The 24,243-nt window shown below is 46.8% G+C and overlaps 1 pseudogene; it reads left to right on the top strand.

Moving 5' to 3' along the window:
- Positions 1-438: 438 nt before the first annotated feature.
- LOC122172786 (adenylate cyclase type 10-like) overlaps positions 439-24,243 on the top strand; it is a 48,411-nt pseudogene continuing 24,606 nt past the window's right edge.

Raw genomic sequence — 24,243 nt, 5'->3', positions numbered from 1 at the left:
CCTCATCCTAGGAAATGGAGAGAGGAGGAATTTTTGAGATGGTCGGAGATGAGGTGCCAGGGAGTAGGGATAAAGTATTTTAAAAACGACATAATTAGTAATTCGATATTTAAAAATTCTAGTAAAATTAAATCTTCTGCACATATCGCAGCATTACAACTTAGAGCAAATATTTACCCTACTAGGGAGACCCTAGCAAGAGGAAGAGGGGGAGTAAATGCTTTTTGTAGGTGGTGTGGTAAGGTGCGGGAGACTATACCCCACATTTCTGGCCAATGCTATAAAACTAAGAATGCAAGGATCAAAAGACATAATAGAGTAGTATCTGCAGTTATAGATAAGGTAGTCAAACTAGGGTGGAAGGCAATAGTAGAACCCCATTTAAGAAACAGTAAGGGAGAGTTGAGAAAACCAGACATTATATTTACAAAAGAGGATATGGTGGTGGTGGTCGATGTCACAGTGCGGTGGGAGGACAATGCTGGAAGTTTGGAGCTAGCCCACAGAGAGAAGGTGACTTACTACCTCAAGTTAGAGGAAGAGATCAAAAATTTAACGGGAGGTAAAAATATCCACTTCTTTGGCTTCGTATTTGGAGCGCGTGGCAAGTGGAGCGAAGGAAACAATGATTTGCTACAAATCTTGGGAATTGATAGAGGTAAAAATTTTAAAGAGAGTATTTGTAGACTTGTTTTATATTCCACAGTCGACATGATGGCTATGTTCAGTGACTGGTAAAGATCCTGGAGTTCCCATTCCGTGTATCTTACTAGAACTAAATTTTAGCTATTTTGTTTCCATGTTTTAAAGTTTGGATTATAAGTTTTAATACCTTTATATCCATTGCTATTTACTATCTGTCCTTTTATAGAATGGTTTTAAATGCATATAATAAATGCTTAATAAATGGATTAAATTCAATTTTAAATTATTAGTTTATTTTTTAACTACTGAATTTGGATGCGGACTGGCCGCTTATAGTAACCAGGTAGTCACGCCTGTACATAAATAGCCAGACGCCTTATCATCTAATTAATAATGCGTCATCTCCAGCGCATCATCAAAGATCTACAACCTATCCTGAAAGACGATCCCTCACTCTCACAGATCTTGGGAGACAGACCTGTCCTCGCTTACAGACAGCCCCCCAACCTGAAGCAAATACTCACCAGCAACCACACACCACACAACAAAAACACTAACCCAGGAACCTATCCTTGCAACAAAGCCTGATGCCAACTCTGTCCCTATATCTATTCAAGTGACACCATCATAGGACCTAATCACATCAGCCACACCATCAGGGGGCTCATTCACCTGCACATCTACCAATGTGATATATGCCATCATGTGCCAGCAATGCCCCTCTGCCATGTACACTGGCCAAACCGGACAGTCTCTACGCAAAAGAATAAATGGACACAAATCTGACATCAGGAATCATAACATTCAAAAACCAGTAGGAGAACACTTCAATCTCTCTGGCCATTCAGTACCAAATTTAAAGGTGGCAATTTTGCAACAGAAAAGCTTCAAAAACAGACTCCAACGAGAAACTGCTGAACTTGAATTAATATGCAAACTAGATACTATCAAGTTAGGCTTGAATAGAGACTGGGAATGGCTGAGCCATTACACACACTGAGTCTATTTCCCCCAGGTTAAGTATCCTCACAGGGCTATCTTAATTATCACTACAAAAGTTTTTTTTCTCCTGCTGACAACAGTTCATCTTAATTAATTAGCCTCTTAGAGTGGGTTGGGCAACTCCCACCTTTTCATGTTCTCTGTATGTATATATATCTCCTCACTATATGTTCCATTCTATGCGTCCGATGAAGTGGGCTGTAGCCCACGAAAGCTTATGCTCAAATAAATTTGTTACTCTCTAAGGTGCCATAAGTACTCCTGTTCTTTTTGTTTATCCTTCCTTATGGAGATCACAGATTGGGAATCTACGATCTCTATAATATATTAATTTTGTTTAATGTTTAGACGAATTTAATACATTTATTTATCTATTTTTAATTTTTATTCCAGTCTATTGAATAAGACCCTGCATTATGAATAGTATGAATTCTAAACGTCCGAGTGGGACAGAGTACCGTAAACGATAAAAACACGCTACAGTAGAAAATGAAAAATGTCAATGACAATGGGGAAATGGCTAGTGAAAAATGCATCAAACTATGGGAATACGCCAATAGCTGACGTCTCTGACATCATAAGTTCGGCACCGCTATCTAATAGTAACAATGAGAATTATACAACTTCAGAAATTATTGTTGTAATTGACCAGCAATTGGATTGGATTGTGAGGTTACAACTTCACCTTCAGTATCGATTACTGACAATGATGAGACACTCGACACGTTCAATATCATGACTAAAACTAATGTGAACAGCCGCGATCAGCAACATAATTCCTCTGCAAGGAAAATAATTGAAATTAATTTTAACGATCCATCATCTTGGCCCTGTATAAATGATAAAATAAGATACCACCTTATTGAACATGGACCTGACCAGGGAAAATCTGCAGATTTCCATGAATCAACATTGGAAGATGGAAGAAAATTTTCAGGAGACTGGTTTTGTAAAAAGCTTTTTAATGGTGAAACCGTAGAACGTAATTGGCTTATTTACTTGGAAACCAGTAAGTCCGTTTTTTGTTTTCCATGCATGTTATTCGATCAGCGCTTTACCAAACCTAATATTGCAAATCAGAAAGTAGGATTTAATGATTGGAACAATTTAAACCGTGTTGTGGAACATGAAAATTCAACCAATCATCGTGAAAATTTCTGTAAATGGAAATCCTTACAAAAGAGATTACTAAGCGGAGAATGTGTCGATGATGCACTACAAAAAGCTATTGAAACTGATAAACAAAAATGGAGACAAATTCTAAAAATAATTCTTGATGCCATGATGTTTTGCGCCAAAAACAATTTACCACCTAGAGCAGGGGTCAGCAACCTTTCAGAAGCGATGTGCCGAGTCTTCATTTATTCACTCTAATTTAAGGTTTCGTGTGCCACTAATACATTTTAAAGTTTTTAGAAGGTCTCTTTCTATAAGTCTATAATATATAACTAAACTATTGTTGTATGTAAAGTAAATAAGGTTTTTAAAATGTTTAAGAAGCTTCATTTAAAATTAAATTAAAATGCAGAGCCCCCCAAACCAGTGGCCAGGACCCAGGCAGAGTGAGTGCCACTGAAAATCAGCTCGCGTGCCGAAGGCGGCACGCGTGCCATAGGTTGCCTACCCCTGACCTAGAGGATTGTGTAGCAGTATAGAAAACCCTAATTCAGGAATAGTTCTTAATCTATTGGAATTTATAAGTCATTATGATGTTCAACTAAGACAGCATATCATAACTTACAAAAAAGGTTCAGTGAGTTATTTTTCACCAGCTATACAAAATGAATTTATTGGTTTACTAGCAAACCAAGTTCATAATGAAATTATATCCAAAATAAAAAAAGGCTAAATATTATTCTATCCTTCTGGACTGCACATCAGACATATCTGATCGAGAGCAAATGTCCCAGATTGTGAGATACGTGAGAATTGATAACAGAATTGTATCTATAGAAGAAAGTTTCATAGACTTCATTGAAACCAAAGAAAAAATGGGAAGTGGATTAGCTGAAGAAATACCGTATTTTCCGGCGTATAAGATGACTTTTTAACCCAGGAAAATCTTCTCAAAAGTCGGGGGTCGTCTTATACGCCGGGTGTCGTCTTATAGGGCGGGTGCTGAAACTTCCGAGCCGGACTGGAGAATCTGCGGTCGCCGCATATGGTGGGGGGAGCTCAAAAACGGCCGCAGCCGCATCCCTGCCATATGCGGCGACCGTATGAAAGCAGCAAGGGCGGCGCTGTACAAGTACGGTAGAAGAAAATCCACTCACCAGGATTCGTGGAAAGAAGTGACTTAACGCGGTCCCGATGACGAGGTGAGGGGGCGCCTCACCGGGAAGGTGTAAGTGAAGGGCGGAGCAAGCTGCAGGCGTCCGGGACGCCCGGGGTATGGAAAAAAGAGATAGAGCGGCGCTGTGCCCAGAAAAACACGCCTCTTTCACCCGTCTGGCCCACCCTTGTATCCTATTACCATACCTCCTCTCTGCCTCTCAGATCTCGCTCCTGAGGACTGCAGTGAAGCAGCGCAGGCGCGCATGTGCGAGATCTGAGAGGCAGAGAAGGAGGTAATAGGATACAAGGGTGGGCCAGACGGGTGAAAGAGGCGTGTTTGCGCTACCGCTCTGATAGTCTTGGAGACAGGGAGGGCTGGGCAGGCAGGGAGAGCTGACCAATCCAAGCAGGCTTTGTATACAACAACCAGCCAATCACCGGTAAGGTACATCGCTTGCCGTGATTGGCTGGTTGTTGTATACTGAGTACCACATATAGTACAGCACCAGTATCTGTACCTGTTCATACAGTATAGCACCAGTACATACAGTACAGTATACAAATGTCCAACAGTCAAAACCCCATCATGGCTCCACCAGCAAGAAGAAAGAAATATGAAGCCAGTTTCAAACTTAAAGTTGTAAACTTTGCCATGGAACATAATAACTGCGCTGCTGCAAGACAATATGGAGTAACAGAAAAGATGGTTCGGGACTGGAAAGCAAATGAAAAAGCATTAAAGAGTATGCCAAGGGGTAAGTGTGCATTAAGAAGAGGCACCCCACATTGGCCAGAACTCAAAAAACATGTAGCAGACATGGTGAATGAGCATCGCCAAAACGGTTATGTAGTGAAACGAAATAAAATACGTTTGTTTGCACTTCAGTGGGCCAAATCTAACCCAGATCACAGCAACAGATTTAAGGCCACTGTATCCTGGTGTACTAGATTCATGGGAAGGCATAATATGGTACTGAGGCAAAAGACGAAAATTGCCCAAAAATTACCTGCAGATCTTGATAGCAAAGTAAATAGTTTCCATCGATACGTAATACAACAGCGCACTAAACATGGCTATGCGTTAAGTAGTATTGGAAATATGGATGAAACTCCAATGAATTTTGATATGGTTGGAAATAAAACTGTCCATCAAAAAGGTGAAAAAACAATTTTAATTAAAACAACAGGACATGAGAAGTCCAGTTTTACAGTGGTACTAGGATGCACAGCTGATGGCGCCAAACTGAGACCAATGATTATTTTTAAAAGAAAAACAATGCTGAAACTCAAGTTCCCTGTTGGTTGTTTTGTACATGTGAATGAAAAAGGCTGGATGGATGAAGAAGGGGTAAAGCTATGGCTTGATAATGTATGGAGCAGGCGACCAGGTGGACTTATTAAAAAATGTAGTCTACTGGTGTGGGATATGTTCAGGGCTCATTTAACTCCCAGCACCAAGCAAAGGCTTGCAAGACTAAACACAGATGCGGCAGTTATTCCTGCAGGATTGACATCGTTGGTACAGCCACTGGATGTGTGCCTAAACAAGCCATTTAAAGATCACATTCGAGAACAGTGGAGTGAATGGATGGTTAGCGTCGAAAAGTCATTCACAAAAGGAGGAAACATGCGTGCTCCACAGTTGGATGTTTTGTGCAAGTTTGTCATAAAAGCCTGGAATGATATTGATGCAGAAATAGTAATCAAGTCTTTCAAGAAGTGTGGCATATCAAATTCATTAGATGGTATGGAGGACGACTACTTGTGGCAAGATGAAGAGGAAGCCGAAGCTGAGACCACACCATCTGATACGGAATTCGATCCATACGATGACTGCCTTACAAATGTATCACAAGATGTCATTGATGTACTTATGATATCAGATGACGAACAGGAGGATTTTGAAGGCTTTTAAAGGGAAACTGTCACGCCAGCAAAACCTGTAAAAATACCGTAGCTTGCAGTTATGATGGGCGTTGCTAACTCGCCAGGGACTTGCCCGGCACTTGCTCTCTCTCTATTGTTTGTTATCTTCCTCCTCTCATCATCAGTTCCAGTTTGGTTGACAGCTTAGAAAACAAACAGCATGGCAGCTCCCATGGGTTTATTGTCTTATCCTTCCTTTCAGCTTTAGAGTGAATTAGGAAAAGTTTAATCCACTTGCACTGTTTTATGTTTACATGTTTGATGACAAACAGCCTTATGTTTATAAGTGACAGTTTTCCTGCTAAGTACCTGCATGTCATAAGCATTTGAATTAAAATTACCATATTGAAATCAAATCTGATGTTTTTTTAATTTTTATTTGGTGTGCGTTGGAAGAGGGGTAGTCTTATACGGCGAGTATATCCCAAACTCTATATTTTAACTGGAAAAGTTGGGGGTCGTCTTATACGCCCAGTCGTCTTATACGCCGGAAAATACGGTAATAAAGAAGCTTGAAAATGATGGGCTTGATCTACAAAACACGAGAGGCCAGGGCTATGATAATGGCGCAAATATGTCAGGTGGGTACAAAGGCGTCAAAGCTGTCATTTTGCAAAAAAATAGATTAGCGAATTTTGTACCATGTTCAGCCCACTGTCTAAATTTAGTCAGAGTACGTGCGGCTTCCATAAATTCTACTGTGGTTTCATTCTTTTGTCCCCTGTCACCAGTGCACTTTAATTGTCCCTGGAGATCCAGGGTTACTGACAAAACCCCTGATGATGAGTTTAACCATCTCCAGCATCATGTTTTGTCTGATCGGGGGCATTCTGAGGCAATTAGCTGGAATTGTATTATTGGAGTCGGTTACTCAAGCCAGACTTATACTGTCAGTTTGTCTGTTGGTGCTGCAGGCTGTCTTTTGACAGGCCATATGGGTCTTCGGCTAACCCCTGCAGAAGCTAGCTATCGGCCGACTTGTACCAAGTCAGGGGAAGCCGGTGCTGGGACTGATCCAATACGTTTGTGGAAGGATGCCCAAAAGATTTTGAAGGCGGCTGGAGGCACCTGTCCACTCACTATTAAACCCCCAAGCCTCCCAAGCGGGAGCCCCGCACATGAGCTAGTGATTCAGCTCATTCAGGAATTAGAGGGCGGGAAAAAATCTAAGAAACTTCGCCCCGACCAGTACAAATCAGAAGTTGTAGCCAGTGCCTATCACAAAATCCTAGGCCTGGCCCTAGATAAATTGACCATTGTTATGGGGGCCCTAACTTCCACCGCTCAACAGATGATTGAAATCCCCAAAACTCCCAGTGTGGCTCAATCGTTACCTGAGATCCCACTCCCCCTCTTCTACCAGATCTTAAAATCCCCGAATCCTCCCCTCCACCATATCCGTCAGCAACCAGCTTGTACCCAGCTTTACCATCACCAACCCCCGAGGTAATAGCTCCCGGTCCCGTTGAGGCTATGAGTGGACCAAACTGGGGCGCAAAATATCACTTATGAGTGTCGCACTTGTAGCAAGGCTGAGATGAAAGAACTTATTAACTATACGGGGCGAGAGCCAAACGAGCCGGTATTCACCTGGCTAGGATGGCTCATCCTAGAATATAGCCAGGAATTAGTCGACCAGGAGGAGGCGACCCTTATAGCCCGGAGCGCTCCCTGGTCCGGGGGAACAGGCCGCGGATTACTTTTAACGGCTCCTCACTGGCCAATCTCAGTACCAGCAGCTGCTTACCTACAGATACAGAATAGCCCCGCAGCGTTTCAGCTTCCCTCGGGCGGGATCTCTACCCCTCACGATTTAATTTTTACCATTGCAGGGGCATCCCTCATCTGGTGGGACCCTACACAAACCCCCTTAAATTTGACATTAGCACAGCAGCAACTTCGTCCGTTTCAGGCCTACTGTTATGTCACCGACCCAGCTGCCATCCCCATACATGAGCAAGGGATAGACATGACACTTGACAGTAGCCTTAGGGGACACAAGTACGCTGCTATGGAGCCGGGGGTTCCAGGGACGGCCGGTCACTTCTCTATTCCAGGCCATGGACAGCTTAAAGTGGCCTACTCCCCGACTATCTGTAGTGGCCGCGGGTACAGTGACCCCCGGGATCAGATCCAAGTATCCCGAACGTTCTTATATAGAACGAAAGAGCTTCGGGTTTTTACTCAACAAAGGGGGGCTTAGCAAGGATACTGCTCGTAAATTAAGCCCCACACAACAAAGAGAGCTGGCTATAACCTTGGGGTGGGAGGACCGTTCAGAGGGCCCACACCCGGGAAACGGCACAAGACCGAGTGTGTAATGGCGGCCAACGCTCGGTCTAGTGACTCCAGGCCGTATTTTCCCTTAGTTACTCTTGGTAATCAGGAGGTCCAGTTTTTACTGGACGCAGGTGCCCAAGTCTCCATTATTCCTCCATCCATGCCCCACAAGCGCACGGGTCACATCATTTACATCCAAGGGCCCGAAGTTAAAGTTAAAGCTACCCTTCGGGGCACCCCCATTCAGTTTACCGCTCTTCTGGGAGATCAGGCTATCCTTGGGGTGGGTGAGTTAAAGGCTTTTAAGTTGGCCCCATTTATCACTTCCGTTTTGTCAGCTGCCTTAATTGCTAACCCCACGAGCCTCGTGCTGGTAACCCGACACGGTGGAAACATCAGCCTATCCCCACTCCTCCCCAGGGAAAGGCCTCCATTAGTCAACTTCTAATTCAGCTTGAAAATGCCCAGCGTATCTGCCGTGTCACTACTAGTCGATATTTGTCCAGTGCATGGGGTATCCCAAAGCCCCACAAGCCCAATGAATATCGCATGGTTATTGATTACCATTCAGCCAACCAACATATTGAGGCTATTGCATTTACAAGCCAGTAGGATTTACCCACAATTGAACGTGTTTTACTAAACCGACAGACCAGGTGGGCATGTACCCTTGACCTTAAAGACATGTTTTACCAAATCCCCCTTTATGATCCACAGGGGTTTCTCAATTTTGCATATGAGGGTGCGCAATATCAGTGGCGGGTTTGTCCCCAGGGGTACCAAAATTCACCCACCTGTGCCACTGAGGCTCTAAATCGAACCCTTCAAGCTGTTTCACCCCAGCCTGGGGTCGAGATCGTTCATTATGTAGATGACATTCTCATTTGCGGTCCCGATCCTGGCCCTGTTCAGACCGTCACGGATCAGGTCCTCCAGACCCTAGACAATGACGGATGGGAGGTTAACGAGGCAAAAAGTGGTGTATCACCATCAACTTCATTTCAGTTTTGGGGATTTAATGTTGAAGAAGGGGTACTTCAGCACTCCTTGTATCATTCATTACATCCCCAGTTTAGGGTGGGGATTCACCCCCCTCGAAAGCAGATTCAAAGGGTGCTTGGGATTGTTAATTATCACCGGGCCTTCCTCCCAGCGAGCTTGCTTAATGCCCTCTCCATCACTCAGCAGTTTGCAAAGAGCAAAAGATTGCTCTGGACTGAGGAGGTTGATCAGGCCGTAAATGACCTAGCAGCATGGCTCCATTCTAGCCCGATTCTATATCAATGGGAACCCCAAAAACCAATTCTTATCAGGCTATCAGTTATGACTCACGGCGTAAGCGCCACCATCACCCAAGAAAGCCACCCAGTGTACCATAGTGCTCACACTTTTAATGGTCCAGAATATCGGTACGGATCGGTGGGACACATGCTCCTTGGAGTCAAGTATCAGAGGGGTAGCCGTGTTAGTCTGAATCTGTAAAAAGCAACAGAGGGTCCTGTGGCACCTTTGAGACTAACAGAAGTACTGGGAGCATATGAGGGTGCGCAATATCAGTGGCGGGTTTGTCCCCAGGGGTACCGAAATTCACCCGCCTGTGCCACTGAGGCTCTAAATCGAACCCTTCAAGCTGTTTCACCCCAGCCTGGGGTCGAGATCGTTCATTATGTAGATGACATTCTCACGAAAGCTTATGCTCCCAGTACTTCTGTTAGTCTCAAAGGTGCCACCGGACCCTCTGATGCTCCTTGGAGTTAAACTAGCTGCCCCCTGGGCCAAATTGGCTCATGGCAAACTCCAAGGACATCATGTACAGCTCATTCTCTGGTTGTCCTTCACTCCAGCCCCACAGTTCCATGGTTCATCAGCCACTTGGGAAAAGTTAGTGTTTCTAGCACAGGAAGCCTTTGGTCAGTGGGTATTATGTTCAAGCTCTGTAGTTAAGGAATATCCCAGTCTAGATGAGCTTAGTGTGTTTAACCCATGGATCGTGTCTGACGGGGGCATGGCCCCCTCCCCCCGTGCTGGTATTCTATGTCCGCGATGCAAGATGTTTCAAGCTGAACTTCTCCCAAGCCATGCTTCAGCCCAGCTAGCTGAAGTTCAGGGAATATTCCTGGCTGCTTCCCATCTTGCTTGTGCTCATCCTCGTACCCGGGTTGTCCTTGGTGTTGATTCTGCTTACGGGGTATCCATCCTTACTCGTGAGGGACAACCACGAGCTCACGAGGACTTGTGGGAGCAAATTTTCACCCTCATGCATAAGACTAAGTTACCCTGGTTTGTTACTCATTGTCCCTCCCACCGACCAGATAGCAATCCACTCCACACTACCCTCGATCAACGCCTCTGTACCTTTAAGGCCGAGACTCTTAGCAGTCCTGAGATGTCTTCTGTTACTTTCCCGGATTCTTTTCTGACATGGATGCACGAGGAATGGGGACACTTACCTGGGCAAGCTCTTTACCAAATTTTCACAGCTCATGAGCGCCGCAAATCAGATATGACCCGAAAGCACTGCAATGAAGTTATACGCGCTTGCCAGCAGTGCCAAGCGACCCGTCATACGTCCCGACTTGCTGTAGCCCATGGAGCTTTACACGCCCAACTTTTCAAACCTGGATGTCATTGGCAGTTAGATTTAATTGGCCCTTTAGCTGGGGCTAAACTGTTCCCAAAGGGGCTAGTGGTTGTGGATCTAGGTTCCCGCCAAGTCCACCGTTCACCTTTAAAATGGTCCACAGCTCCAGCTGTCAACAAGGTACTGCTTCAAGTTTTTGCAGCCTGGGGTGTTCCCTCTGAAATCCAAACTGATGGAGGCCCCCCATTTACCAGTCATAGCTTTGAGGCCTTAGTTACCAAGTGGGGAGCCCAGCTCCATGTCCACCTCCCCTATCAACCCCATAGCAATGGTGTTGTGGAGCGTCGCATTGGAATTCTTAAGACACAACTCCGTGCTATTACTGGGAAACCAGATTACAAAGGCTGGCACCTGGCACTCCCACAGGCCCTCATCACTTTAAATCCAAGCCCGGTCATTTTCCCAATACATATCACGTTGTGTGCACTGGTCAGTCAGAAGCCCGGCTAGTCCATCATAACTGGCTCAGCTGGCGATCATAACAGGACCCGCCCTAGGGGCTCGTCCTATTTTTCTTTTTCTCATTTCAGGTTTACCTACAACCACATCATCCACACCCAAACCCTCCGGTGAACTGGATTCTGGCCTACGTCCGTCAGGAACTCTTGGCTGCTAATTCAGGCGATGTTTCTTCTATTCCCTCGAATCATTATTGTGTAGTATGCTCTAACCCCCTTTCCACCCTCGGGGAGATTCCCTTTTTCCTTGATTTTATCCCTATCGAAAATGTGTCTCGCGAGGAACCTGCCTCACGGTGTAATGTACCCAGTTGGCCCTGGAGACACTTGTTTACCTGTAATTCTTCCCAATCGGATCGATTTGAGACCCCTAGCACCTCCATTTCCATGTATAACTCCATGTCTACAGCCAGTCCCTGTTTTGTGTTTCTGGGCCCTGACTCCCTCCGATCTTGGGGGAAATATCCCAACTGCTCCCATTACTATATGCCCCCACCCCCTTGTCAGTGGTGTGGTAAACAATATAATTGTAGTGATCAGCATAATTGGTAGCGTTCAACTTCCCCTAATTGGTATTGCCAGGCATTTGAGTCTACCTTAGCCATTCTTAATCAGTCTAATGTCCCTGTTACCGTTTTCAATGCCACCTCATGGTTATCTTCCTTTTGGCCTCATATTTTCCACTAGAAGGCAAACAGTTGGCCTTAGGGCCGTTGATTGGGCACATCGCTATTGGATTACAGTTGCATACGATCCCACAGCTATAAACAAAAAGAACTTGCTTCTTAAATGGGGCAATACTTCTGGCCTGTATTCCCCTTCAGGAATTTATTGGCTGTGTGGTTATGGCGTTGCCCACAGTCATCTCCATTTACCCAAGGGCATCTGTGCTCTCGGACAGGTTTTTATCAAAGGAGGAGGCGTCTTTCACAGACCTCCCCCTACGTTTGGTCCACAAAAGCATGAACTCACGTGGTGGACCCATCTAAAATCTGCTACTGAGACCCTTTTTTTGGGGCTATGTACAGTTCAATCCCCTTAGTTATGCTTTCACCCTTAATCAGCTTCGCAGCCTTTCAACAAACTTAGAGACGCTCACTAATCTTACAGCTCTTGGATGTCAACAGGTTGATGACTCCCTCACTGTGCTAGTTGAATACACCGAACAGAATCGCCTGATGATACAGACTTCGTTGCATCAGGACTTTTGTGAAGCCTTAGAGAATCTTGATTCTCGCTTCAAAGGACAATGTTGCCTTCGTTTACGTCCTGGATGGAACAACATCTCTGCCATCACCCAGCAGTTATCATCTCTGGCTGTTCGGATCTGTGAGGAACGTCAATTGTGGGACTGGTGTCAAACTACTTTGTCAGGCTGGGGACTTGGACAATGGGCATGATCTTTCAAGTACTGGTTAATTGCTGCAGCAGTTGTTATTGTGGTTTTTTGTTTAAGTCTTGCATGTACCAAAGCTTTGGTGACTAGAGCTGTATCTGCACTACCTATTCAAGCCACGTACTCCGCTTTCCAGTCAGCTGACAACCAATCGGACATCGAGACCCCAGTCTAAATTTGGTTCCTTCCCCAGGCTCGCCCCCCCTTCCTGAGTGTGAGCTGTCCCTCTCGTAATGGACTGCCAATCGGCCACGGGGGCATGTCGCAGCCCTATGCTCTGTCATGGCATCTGGATGGCCAACTGTCGGTCAGAAGGTCACATCGGTGCCGTGTGCAGCACCTTGGTGTCGTGTGCAGCACCTTGGTGTCGTGTGCAACACATTGGGGCTGTGTGACCATTCTTGAACCTTCCACCTGGTCAATTGTGGGTCACATTGGTACCGTGTGCTACAATTCCGGCGTGCCGGGTGCATAAGCTTAGCGTGCCGGGTGCAGTATCTGTTTACGTAGAGGGCACCAGCTCGGAGCCTGGTTGGTGTAGGAGCGGGGAACCTATCAGATGCTAGCACGTGCAAGGGTCTTCGAACAAAACTATGTCCCTCGCCTAAATCAGCAGGAGTGTCCGCGTGTTAGCTGGAAGGCCTGATCACTCTTTCAGCCAGGATCTCCTCCGGATTTAGCCGGCTCGTGTCATGTCATCTCGGGTTACATCTCGTCATGTCCCTGGTGTCTGTACTGCTGGTCAGCTGCGCCTGGAGTGTGGTATGTACATATTAATTTTTGTAGATATTCTGTGTGTTGGGCCTTTTTTCTTTATTACTTGGTACCAAATCTCATGTATAGTGTACAGAGGAAGAATTGTTACAGTTTACTCAGTTTTGTATGTTTGTTCTGGCTTTTCAGTAAATAGTTGGTTGTAAATTATCTGATTCCTTGTTGCTAAGTGTACATAGACTGTTTTATATTACTGCTCTGGTGATATTTTTGGTTGGCTACTTGTTCCTATTTCAATTGAATCTGTACTGTTAGTTGGTAAAGGTGCTCCTCCCCAGCCCAAGTTGTAATTCATTCCCCATTTAACGGCCACCTGGTTTTGAATTACAACCTGCCTCTGTCTCCATTTTTCTCTTCCACTCGAATCCTCATTCGAACCTGTATTGGTCTCGGACAGCATTGTTTCCAAAGGTTTCATGCGCCTCTAGTTTGGACCTTCTCCGGTTAATTCATGAATATAATTTGGCCGAATCTTATCCAAATTTAGAAATTGCATTAAGAATATTTCTCTGCTTGCCAGTAACTGTGGCTTCTTGCGAAAGAAGCTTCAGTAAGCTCAAATTAATTAAAAACTACCTTCGAGCAACCAGTGGGTCAGAGCTTCAAGGCCATTCCAGTTGCAGCTGGAGCTGGCAAACATTCCCCTGAGACTCCGGGACTAGTAGGAGGCAGGAGGGACAGTGGCACTGTCATTAGGGATAGAGAAGGGAGGAGGAGGGCAGGGATCAGGAGGAATGATAAAAAGCTTGGTGCTGAAGAGACTGAGTCTGAGGCGGTGGTGGGGTCTCCCAGAGCATTTTGGGGGTACTGTATGACAGCACTACTCTAACAGGGTGGGTGGGAGAGCTGGAGCACAGTGGAACTGTTTGCCACAGACATTGATTCTGATTTGCTCTTTGGAAAAAACCCTCACCCCTCTGGCGTTTTCTTTCCCCTCCTTGGCAGGGCTGCACATTCCTGTGTGTGTTCGGGCTCCCTGGGGATAAGCAGGCTGACGAGAGCGCCCACGCCTTGGACAGCGCATTTAAAATCTTCAACTTCTGTTCTGAGATGCTCATGAAAATAAAGTAAGCAGGAAGGTGCAGTTCTCCATGTTGCCTACAGGAGTGCTAATGGGCTTGTTTGTCATCGAAACTCCCTCGTCCCAACAGGAGGGCCCCCCTAGTGGGCAGGAGGCAGTGACATGACAGCTGGGAGACAAAATTTGGGATTAGCCCAGTTTACCTGGGCTCCCCCTCACTCTACATGACCCAGACCTCCTAAGACAGCTATGTGCCACTGGAGCAGTAGAACCTCAGCCTCAGAGGTGATACTGGTGGGTGCGGCTGATGGCGCTTTTGTGGTGACTGGCCACGAATCTGGAACCTGCTCAGGATGACCGTGAACCTCAGCATCATTCAGAGCAAAATGCAAAGCCAACCACCTTCACTGACCTCTCCCACAACAGCCCAAGAAACTCCAACCCACAGGTCCAGTCCCTGCAGAAAAGAGAGAGTAAAAGACTAACGACGCCAGCTGGGCAGGATTCTCAGCTCCATTGGCGTGAGAATGGCCAATTCTTTGATCTCTAAAGGCATTTTTCCCCTTGAGAGCATTGGTAACAGGACAAAGAGCATGAGCCAAACCCCTATTGACTGTCACCCCCCATCCCACTGGCCTCTGAAGGACCCATCAAGTCCTTCTTGACTGCAGTCGGTGGAGGAGCTCCCTGCTGAAGGGGACCCCGAGGCCTGTCAGCCAGCAGGACTCCAGCAGGGCTTGGGGAGAGCCCTTCACCCTCTGCTATCTTCCAGCATGCTCTGGTCCGGTTGCTGAATTTTTGAGGCCTGTGGCTTGGCACGCAGGCACTGCTGACTTCACCGAGGCTTCAAATAAAACTCCTGCATGTTTGTGGGACCAGAGCCTTGTCCCCTTTTGTGTCTATAAATGTCAAAACCAATCCAAACTCCACTCCCTTTTTACACCACTGGCACTAACCTTGTTAAGTTTTTGTGTAACCTGACTCCCTTTTTCTGCTGGGACGTTCCTCCAGCTCCTGACTCTCCAGCAAGGAGAATTCAGACTGGCACACTCAGAGGGCAGCATTTATATTCAGCCGGGAATAGTGCGTGATAGCCAGTAAGGGATGTGTGTGTCTTGTGCTTTGCCCAGTAGCCACTCCTTTTAAGGGGCATGCAAACCATGAAGAGCCAGGGAAATTCAACCAGTCACACGTGAGAGAATTAAATTCCAGGTATGAGAACCCTGTGAGATCAGTGTCCAGGGACAATTACAGTTAAGCAGTTTTTTGCTGTGTGCACCCATTATAAATACGGGAGGCATACGCATACCATAGCAGTGGGTGTGGTATAACAGACTGGACAGCTGGATGACGCAAGGTGGGAGGGCTGAAACTCTACACCCATCTCACCACTCCCCCATCCATGGAAGCATTTTAAGCACGCAGGATTTCTACTGTGGGCAGATGAATGTGTTCAGAAAATGTGAATACTTCCCTGAACTTTCAGCCAAGGCTTCACCTCCAGTTCCACACCAGGAAATGAGGGTTCAGTTGTGGCTTTGCATTACAGGGAGAACAGGGACTCACCACCCATGGGGAGGTCAAAGAGACATTGTGCCTGTGGAGTGGCCTAAGGAATGCAGCCTCTGTGGCACACTTGCAAAGAATGGACATGGGCTCCCTTTGGCCTGGAGTCAGCTCTGCTAGCTGGGGTGGAGAGCAGGTGGGGCTGTGGCCCATCTCTCTGGGGAGGCTACTTCCAACAGCAATGCCAGCTCATGGCATTCTGCACTCCGGGAAGCACAAGAACTGTCATTACATGGGGACGTGCGTGAGGGAAGCTCCTTGCCCTCTTCTCCATCCCTTTCGCACACACAGAGCTGCACACAGGCTGTTGGGAGACCTAGCTGGCTGATGTGGGGATAGTCAATACAAATTAGCACTACAGGAGTGGGGGTGGGGAGAGGGTGCATGAGCAGATGTGGCAAGAGGGACTGGACATTTGGGATTGCTGACTCCATGTTGCTCTCATTGCTTGCTAGGCTAGTTTCCATCGGGGTTACCAGCGGGCCAGTGTTCTGCGGAGTAGTTGGCCATCATGTAAGGCACGAATACACAGGTACAGTCTGTTTCTCTGGTCCTGTGCATGTTTGGTATCCCCTGGGTACCCACAGAGTGTGTGTGGAGGCTGCGTATTTTTGCTGGTGGAGGGGTATGTATGCATGGATACATATGGAGCTGTTCACAGGAGGATGAGCGGAAGCTCACTTAACTTTTCAGTGCCCATTTTCTTGCTCTCTCCACCACACAGTCATTGGCCAGAAGGTGAATCTCGCTGCCCGGATGATGATGTATTATCCGGGGTTAGTATCCTGTGATGCAGTGACCTATGCCAACTCCAGGCTGCCTCATTACTTCTTTGAAGAGCTCCCCCGGACTGAGATGAAAGGAGTTGTGAATCCCGGCGTGGTCTATCATTATCTTGGCATCAGTGAGAAACCGTAAGTGTCCCCTGGGACGTCATGCTCAGAACACTCAGAACTGTGAGCCACTGTTACCACGCTGCCTTAGCAAGAGCTTTGGTGCTGCTAAGCTGTATGGCAGGTCCCTGACACACCAGTCTGTCTGCCTTGCCAGCAAACTCCTCAAGACTCTGCCAGTCTAAATGTTGGCTTGCCAGTAACAATCAGTGAGTCCCAGCTGCCAAGTTCCCCAGAAACGTCTCCCTGCAGCATCCAGTCCCTCTCACTTTACGCTCACGGCCTCCAAAGAGACAGAGCGTACACCCGCCTGTTAGGTTAGCTGAAGCCTCACACTTCACTTTAATACACAGCACTGAGATGGTTTTGTAATAAAATAAGACAAAGGTTATTCACAAAGCCCTTGGGTTTAAGTGATGCTAAGCAAGGGGAAAAGAGACAGGCAAGGCCACAAACAAAACAAAACACACTTTCTAATGACAAAAATTGAATCTTAGCAAGTTGCAATCTTTGCCTAAGCAGTTTCTCACTTACATCATGTTTCCAGCAGCTCTTGCCTTTAAGGCCAAGAGAATCCAGCTTTCATAGGCTCAAAAGGTGCTGTACTCTACTCTCCCTGCAGTGATAGAGAACTAAAAGGTCTTTTTGTTCCCCTTATATTACTCAAAGTCCAGAGTCTTCTCCCCCGTTTGTTTAGCTTGATGTCTTATATGTAAATATACTTCCAATGTCCTCTGCTGGTAGCCCAGCTGGTCAGACAGGTAAATACACATGCCTTTGCCTAGGGCAGGCTGGATTTTATGCTCTACTTCTCAAACACTTTTCATGAATATATTTCCAGCACACATCTATAACTCTTTGTACCCAACCTGTACATAGATCACACAATGATTTTTGGGACCAGCATGGTACCAGTTTACATACGATATCTTTCTTGACACCTTTGAGATATATATCATGACAACAGTGTGTTGGGACAATGAGTGTGTCAGACCTGATGTGAGTTACAGTAGGGGGGCCCTCTGCTAGTTGGCACTGAGGGGCTCCAAGAGTCACACCCCCATTTTACAACGGTGGAGGGGGAAGAGGTGATGAAAGGGCAAATTTCCTTTGATCAGCACAAAGGGGGTGTGTGCTGTCCTGTCTGTTCAAAGCCACAATGTGCATCAACCTTGCCTGAATCCAGAGCATCGTCTCACAGCTGGCCTAGGGAATTTCATCTCCAAAGTCCTGTACTTCCCCACACAAGATCAACTCAAGACAACTTAGTCAAGGAGACAAACAGCTGCTTGGACAGCAAATAGCTCAGTGTAAAAATACCTTCAACTGGCATATCTTTAATCAATCCTCATGTTTGAGAGAATGGGTAACTATAGTGTCTCATTTGCATCTCTCTCCCACTTCCACATCAGCTCCAGCTACTAGGAGACTGGGAACTGCACCATGGAAATGTAGAAGCATTCAATGTTTCTCCATTCACCTAGACAGCCCTCTAGACTCAGTCCAAATGACTTTCAGTTCAGATTAAGGGGCACAACAAACTAAGAAAGAACAAAAGTAAAGTCTCCATGAGGGAGCAGTTTGGGTCCCTTCTTTGGAACATGCTGCATCAGCTGTGCTGTCAGAAATTTAAAGGTGCAGTACAATCCCCCCCCAAAAGAAATTCATAGCAATTGTGGTGTAGCTAGCTAGTATTGAGTTCAGAGACCAAGTTTGCATGTGTTCTGTTTTTTCATATATCTTGATACCTCCTTTCATCAACAACTGTTTATACAATATCTGCCTTGCTCTCATTGTCCAAATCCAAGGCTCCATTCCTACAAGTTCTTCTATGTGGAGGGAGCCCCATTAAAGTCAATGGGAGTCTGTATGTGGGGAGCAATTTGCAGGAGTTGGGCCATGGTTAATGTATAGCTTGCTAAAGAGAGATTTTAAAAAGCAGCGCAAGAGCTCAGAGTAACCATCGATTTCATTCACCTTCTCACTTATTAATGGCTTTACTTTCTTTTTCCCATGACATGTGTATAGAAACTCTTATTCCCCTTACAGCCTTTGCCTAGTATTAACTCATTCTGCTTTTTTTGCTTTCCTTATCTTTTCCTCTGCAAGCTTTATTGAATCTGTCTATTCCTACTTGTCTCTCATCTCTCACCCATTTACAATACAGAATTGTTTGTTACCTTCATAGAATCATAGAATAGCAGGGTTGGAAGGGACCTCAGGAGGTATCTAGTCCAACCCCCTGCTCAAAGCAGGACCAATTTCCAACTAAATCATCCCTTCAGATCCTTGAGCAGCTTCAGGAAGCCAGGCTAATAGGCATTGCATTGCATTGTTCTTTACTAGAGAAATCATAGACTGCTGTGCCTCATTTCCTTCTTAGCTCTCCAATTCTCACCGATGGATATTAATACACCCTCCCATTACACCGGGCGCATTAGACTCCTTAATTATTCATGTTCCTTTAGTGCTCTTCTGAAGGGAAACCCCATGACACTACTTCACTCCATCTCAACTTGAGCGTCTGGGGGCAGGAGGCTAAGAATAATGAACCCTTTCTTGGAAACAGTGCTTGGATTCAGAGAGAGTGGGCAGCCCAGCTGCGTCCCCACTCAGTCTGACCAGGAGTATTTTCACTCTTTAACTGCAGCTTTCCTTTCTCTTCCTCCTTGCAGAACGATTGGCCAAGCGCATCTCACCAAGGAGAGGTCTGAGTATTACCACTTCCTGGGTAGGTGGACAGAGCTCTTCGGAACTCCAGTTGGTTTGTCATTAGGAACCTGTGGAGCAGTTGTTGCTGCTGGGAAGAGGATGCCCAAGGAAGAGACGGATGTGGGGGGAAATGTCTGAGGGGGACCCACTACTTGAGGATATCAAGTGACTGACCATTGGGATCATTCAGAAATGTAAAGCTCTGAGATGTGCTCGGGATGCTCTTAAAGATACAGGGCCTTTACACTGACATTGTGGTGCCTGATCCTGCAGGTCTTATATGGTGCTATGGACCGCAGGATCTATCCATGGTCAGACAAGAGTGTGGAATACATGTTTGCAGTGTTGTTGTAGCCGTATTGCTCCCAGGAGAGGAGAGAGACAAGGTGGGTGAGAGAATAGCTTTTATTGGACTAGTTCCTGTTGGTGGAAGAAACAAACTTTCCAGCAGAGGTGTTAACTGCCCACTTCATTTTAAGTGGTCTCAGGCAACATGTGTGATCTCCTTACGCTTAACCATCTGTGTGTAGCTGTGACACTCTGGTTACCTTCCCCAGACCTGACGAGTAGCTCTGTGAGACTTGAAAGCTTGTCTCTTCCACTAGCCAAAGTTGATCCAATAAAGATATTCCTCATACTCACCACCTTGTCTCGAAGGAATACATGCACATTCTTACCCCTCATATTCACTCCCTTTGTGTCTTTGATTAGCATCTTTTCACTTTACTGACAAATGGGGTTGAAACAAAATGCTAGATTCCAGCACCCCAATACTTCCAATGGGGGGTGGGATAGCTCAGTGGTTTGAGCATTGGCTTGCTAAACCCAGGGTTGTGAGCTCAATCCTTGAGGGGGCCATTTAGGGATCTGGGGGAAAAACAACCAGGGACAGTACTTTGTCCTGCTAGTGAAGGCAGGGGACTGGACTTGATGACCTTCAAGGTCCCTTCCATTTCTATGAGATAAATACCAGGTGAGCCCCACCTCATCTCTAAATTTGAATCCTGTTGCCCTGTAGGAGCTGATGAATCTCCTGGTTGGCAGGCTGGTAAGGAGAGATGTAAATTATACTTCCCTGTGCCAGCTCCAGTGAATGTGGCTCAGGGTGTGTAAAGGAGACTGGATACAAATCTGAAGAGTGACACCGGGTATTGGAATGAACAAGTGGTTGTGTGGCGATAGGAATAATGTGGTCACACTTCTTTGTGTGTGTGGTGGGGAGGGTAGCAGCGGTGTGCTGGAATCTGGACAGTCGGGTTTGGGAATATGCTAGAGAGGGGAGCTGCAATTATCAAAATGAGTGGGGAGAAAGGGATAGATAAGGATTGCAGCAGAGGTGGAAATGAACCAGTGACTTACGTATGCATTTCCGATATGGGTGGAGACATGCTGCCACTGCTAAGCAAAGAGGGAAAGGGACGTGCATTGGTCTTTGCTTTCTTAAAGTCACTCCATGTTTCTTAGGTCGGGAAAAAGAGCTTGAAATCTATGACACTTTATTGAAAGGATTTGTGGGGTCTACAGAAGGCCGCGTCATAATGTATGAAGGCCTTATGGGCTATGGAAAGAGCCAGTTACTTGCTGAAATTGCCTACTTAGGCCAGGAGGCTGGCCACAAGTAAGTGTCTTTAACTTCACTTTGATACCCCTGCCCCCCTGTGCCCCACACACCTCTGCCCTTGCATCGTGATCCTGCGCTGCAACATTCCTCCAGAGATTGCAATAATGCCAAATGGTATGGAGGCTGTGTGAGGCTGGCACAGATTGAGATGGCCAAATGCCTGTCTAATTGGCTGAAAGCTGACCTCTAATGGCTTAAATGAGCCCTGCCTGGGGGAGAGGAGCTTTTAGTAACTTCCTCCTTTAGTACAACTATTATTTCACGTACAGAAATAGCCAGCACAGTCACAGGGGCGATGAAACAACCAGTGGTCCAATCGCACCTATCAATGCCAGCCTGCTGCTCTGATTCGTCGTTTAATAAATGAGGCAATCTGAAAGATTCACTTACGGTTGGATGGGTCCTTTCGTGATGCAAAGGATTAACCTCACCTGCTCTTTGATTAACTGTGGCATCTTGTCCAGTTGAGTTGTTGAGCTATCCACCTCCCATGAATCAGGAGGAATAGCCATCCATCTGTTTTCTGGCAACATATGGGAAGTGTGATTTCTGGGAACCTCAAAACTAGCAGGGCATGAAAACGCATCAAAGAGAGATGGCTCTCCCATCCATCCTATGAGAGATTCCTTGGTTGTGGCTGTCATGACCCAGATCAAGTCAGATTCATGTTTCAGTGCTATTCGACTGAGATGCTAAAGAGGAAACATGTCTAGCAAGACAGTGTATATGGGAGAGCTGCTAAAAAATAAATTGGGGGCATTTTGCAAATCTGTTTTATTAAGTCTCCCCTCATTTTTCCCCCCTTTAATTTGAAAATTCAAAATTTGAAATATTTTGATCAGCTCAATACTTGGTTGAAAGCTGGGGAAAGATTTCCATGAAAATTGTCAATATTAACAAAAAAAAGTCCTTTTTACCTTTCAAATTTCAACATTAAAAATGTTGAAATTTCAAAATTCAAAAGGTTTTGTTCAGCTTTTCGTGGGCTAATGCAACTTTTGAACTGTGGATGAAAGCTCATAAGTGTGTTGGGTTTTTTTCCCCAAGAGAAATGGACAAACGTTAAAAATGTCATTAGTGAAGGGCTGGGAGATGGTCTAAGAAAAGGCATTTTTGGATGCATGCGATATGGCAATGAGAGCAGCTCTAATGGGATGGATGCTCACGGGTATGTCTGGTTGCATGTCTTTCAATGCAGGATGACTTTAGAGTCCAGGGGAATGCATGGAACTGAACTGAAAGCAGCCAGGTGCTTTTGACAAGGGTGTGTTCTCCAGAAGACAATAAACAGACTGATCAGTCTGGACTCTGACAGTAACCCAAAGGGGTGTGGTTAGAAAAGGTGGTTGGAGATCAGTTCAAGGCTGTTAATCTTTTGTGTCCCACAAACAAAAGCGAAAAATGGAGAGGCTGAGCTCTGGGGTTAGGTTGCTTTGTACCAGCCATGGAGGAAACAGAGACCAGGAGACATTGCTCAAATCCTTTGCTGATCCTCAGCCATTTATCCATAAAGAAAATCAGGGGCTGAAATATCTTGTAGTTGACTTGGAGGTCGATCAGAAAGTGCTGAAGAACCCTGGTTCCATTATTTCTCCTCCATTTGGAAGCTTTTTCTATGTGTCTAGATGTCCATGTGGTAAGTGGTAGGTTTGTGTTTCTGTAATTCTTTCTCAGAATGTCCTGGCTCTCCCTGACTCCCCATTAGAACTTCCTTATAATTTCTCTTCATTTTAACCATGCAGGGTTGTTGCTATGGAGCTGACGAAGGTAAATGTGCAGCAGAATTTTTTTTGTCATCCGGACACTCATGGCCATGTTTCTGGGGATTGAGGCCTGTAAATCTTACGCTGAAAGACAGAAAATCCTCCAAGGCAAACTCCGAGGTGTGGTAGGAGAGTCCTACTATTGCCTCCTGAATAACATCTTTCTTGTTAAGGTAATGGAGAAAGCCCTCAGTCTCTGGGGGAAAAGCATGTCTGTGGAATTGGGTTGTTATTTACCTGGCTTCACACCAATTTGGTGGTCGGGGGGTCAGGCCATGGATCCATGTGTATGCAGACCCAGTGGCGTAGCCAGGTTCTAAGTGCAGGGGGAGCAAACATAAAAAAGGCGCCCCCCTTGGCTCCTCCTCCGGCCGCTCTGCGCCCCCCCCCTTAGCTGGCTCCTCCAGCCGTACCGCATCTCCCCCACCTTGGCTCCTCTGGCCACGCTGCGGCCATGCTGCGCCCCCCCTCGGAGGGGCTCAGTCCAGGGGGAGGGGGCTGGGCATGGCACTGCCTGGCCTGGCCGAGGAAGTTTTTAGGGTGCGGTCGGAGAAGGGGGGGAGAAGAGGCGAGAAAGTTTCACGTGCCCCCGGGCAGGACTCACCAGCTGCCGAGCGACCTCGGACTCGGAAGAAAACATGACACCGCGCTGGGCGGCCGCCGCGGGAGGGGGAGGGAAGAGGCTCGTGGGAAACTCCAGGCGGTGCGGGCTGCCCCCCTGCCCTGAGGCCGGGCTGGAGGCTGCGGGCACGGGGAAGGGGTGCCGGGTGCTGCTCGCTTCTCCCGGGGGCTGTGGGGGAGCGGAGCAATGGGGTGGGCAGCAGCTGGCAGGCGGGCAGATCCCCACCTCTCTCCGGCAGCTTCCTGCTTCCCTTGGCCCAGGCGGGTGTGCTTGGCAGCCCAGCACTGGACCCGGAGAAGAAGCCTGTTGCTGCTTCCTGATATTTGTCCCCCAATCGCTTCCGGGAGGCGCTTGGGACATTAGACGTGTTGGGGCGTCTCGTCCCCTCTCCCATCCCTGCCTCTCTTTGCACTGTATAATGGGCTGCGAGCCGCTGCTAGGAGATGCTGATGCTGCCGCATCCAGGGGCGGGGCGCGCTCGGCTGCTGAGCCCTGAGCCGCCGCAGGCGGTGGCTACGGCGATGTTGGGGCCGCACTGAGCATGGGGCGCAATGGCCGAGGAGCCGGCCCCTTCGCTCCTCCGGCCGCGCCCGCCCCCCCAATGGCTCCTCCGGCCATGCTGCCCTCCCTTGCCTGCAGGAGCCCAGCG

This window comes from Chrysemys picta, chromosome 2 (assembly GCF_011386835.1).
Source record: "Chrysemys picta bellii isolate R12L10 chromosome 2, ASM1138683v2, whole genome shotgun sequence".
NCBI classification, from domain to species: Eukaryota; Metazoa; Chordata; order Testudines; family Emydidae; genus Chrysemys; species Chrysemys picta.
This window is presented reverse-complemented; position numbering and strand designations above follow the sequence as displayed.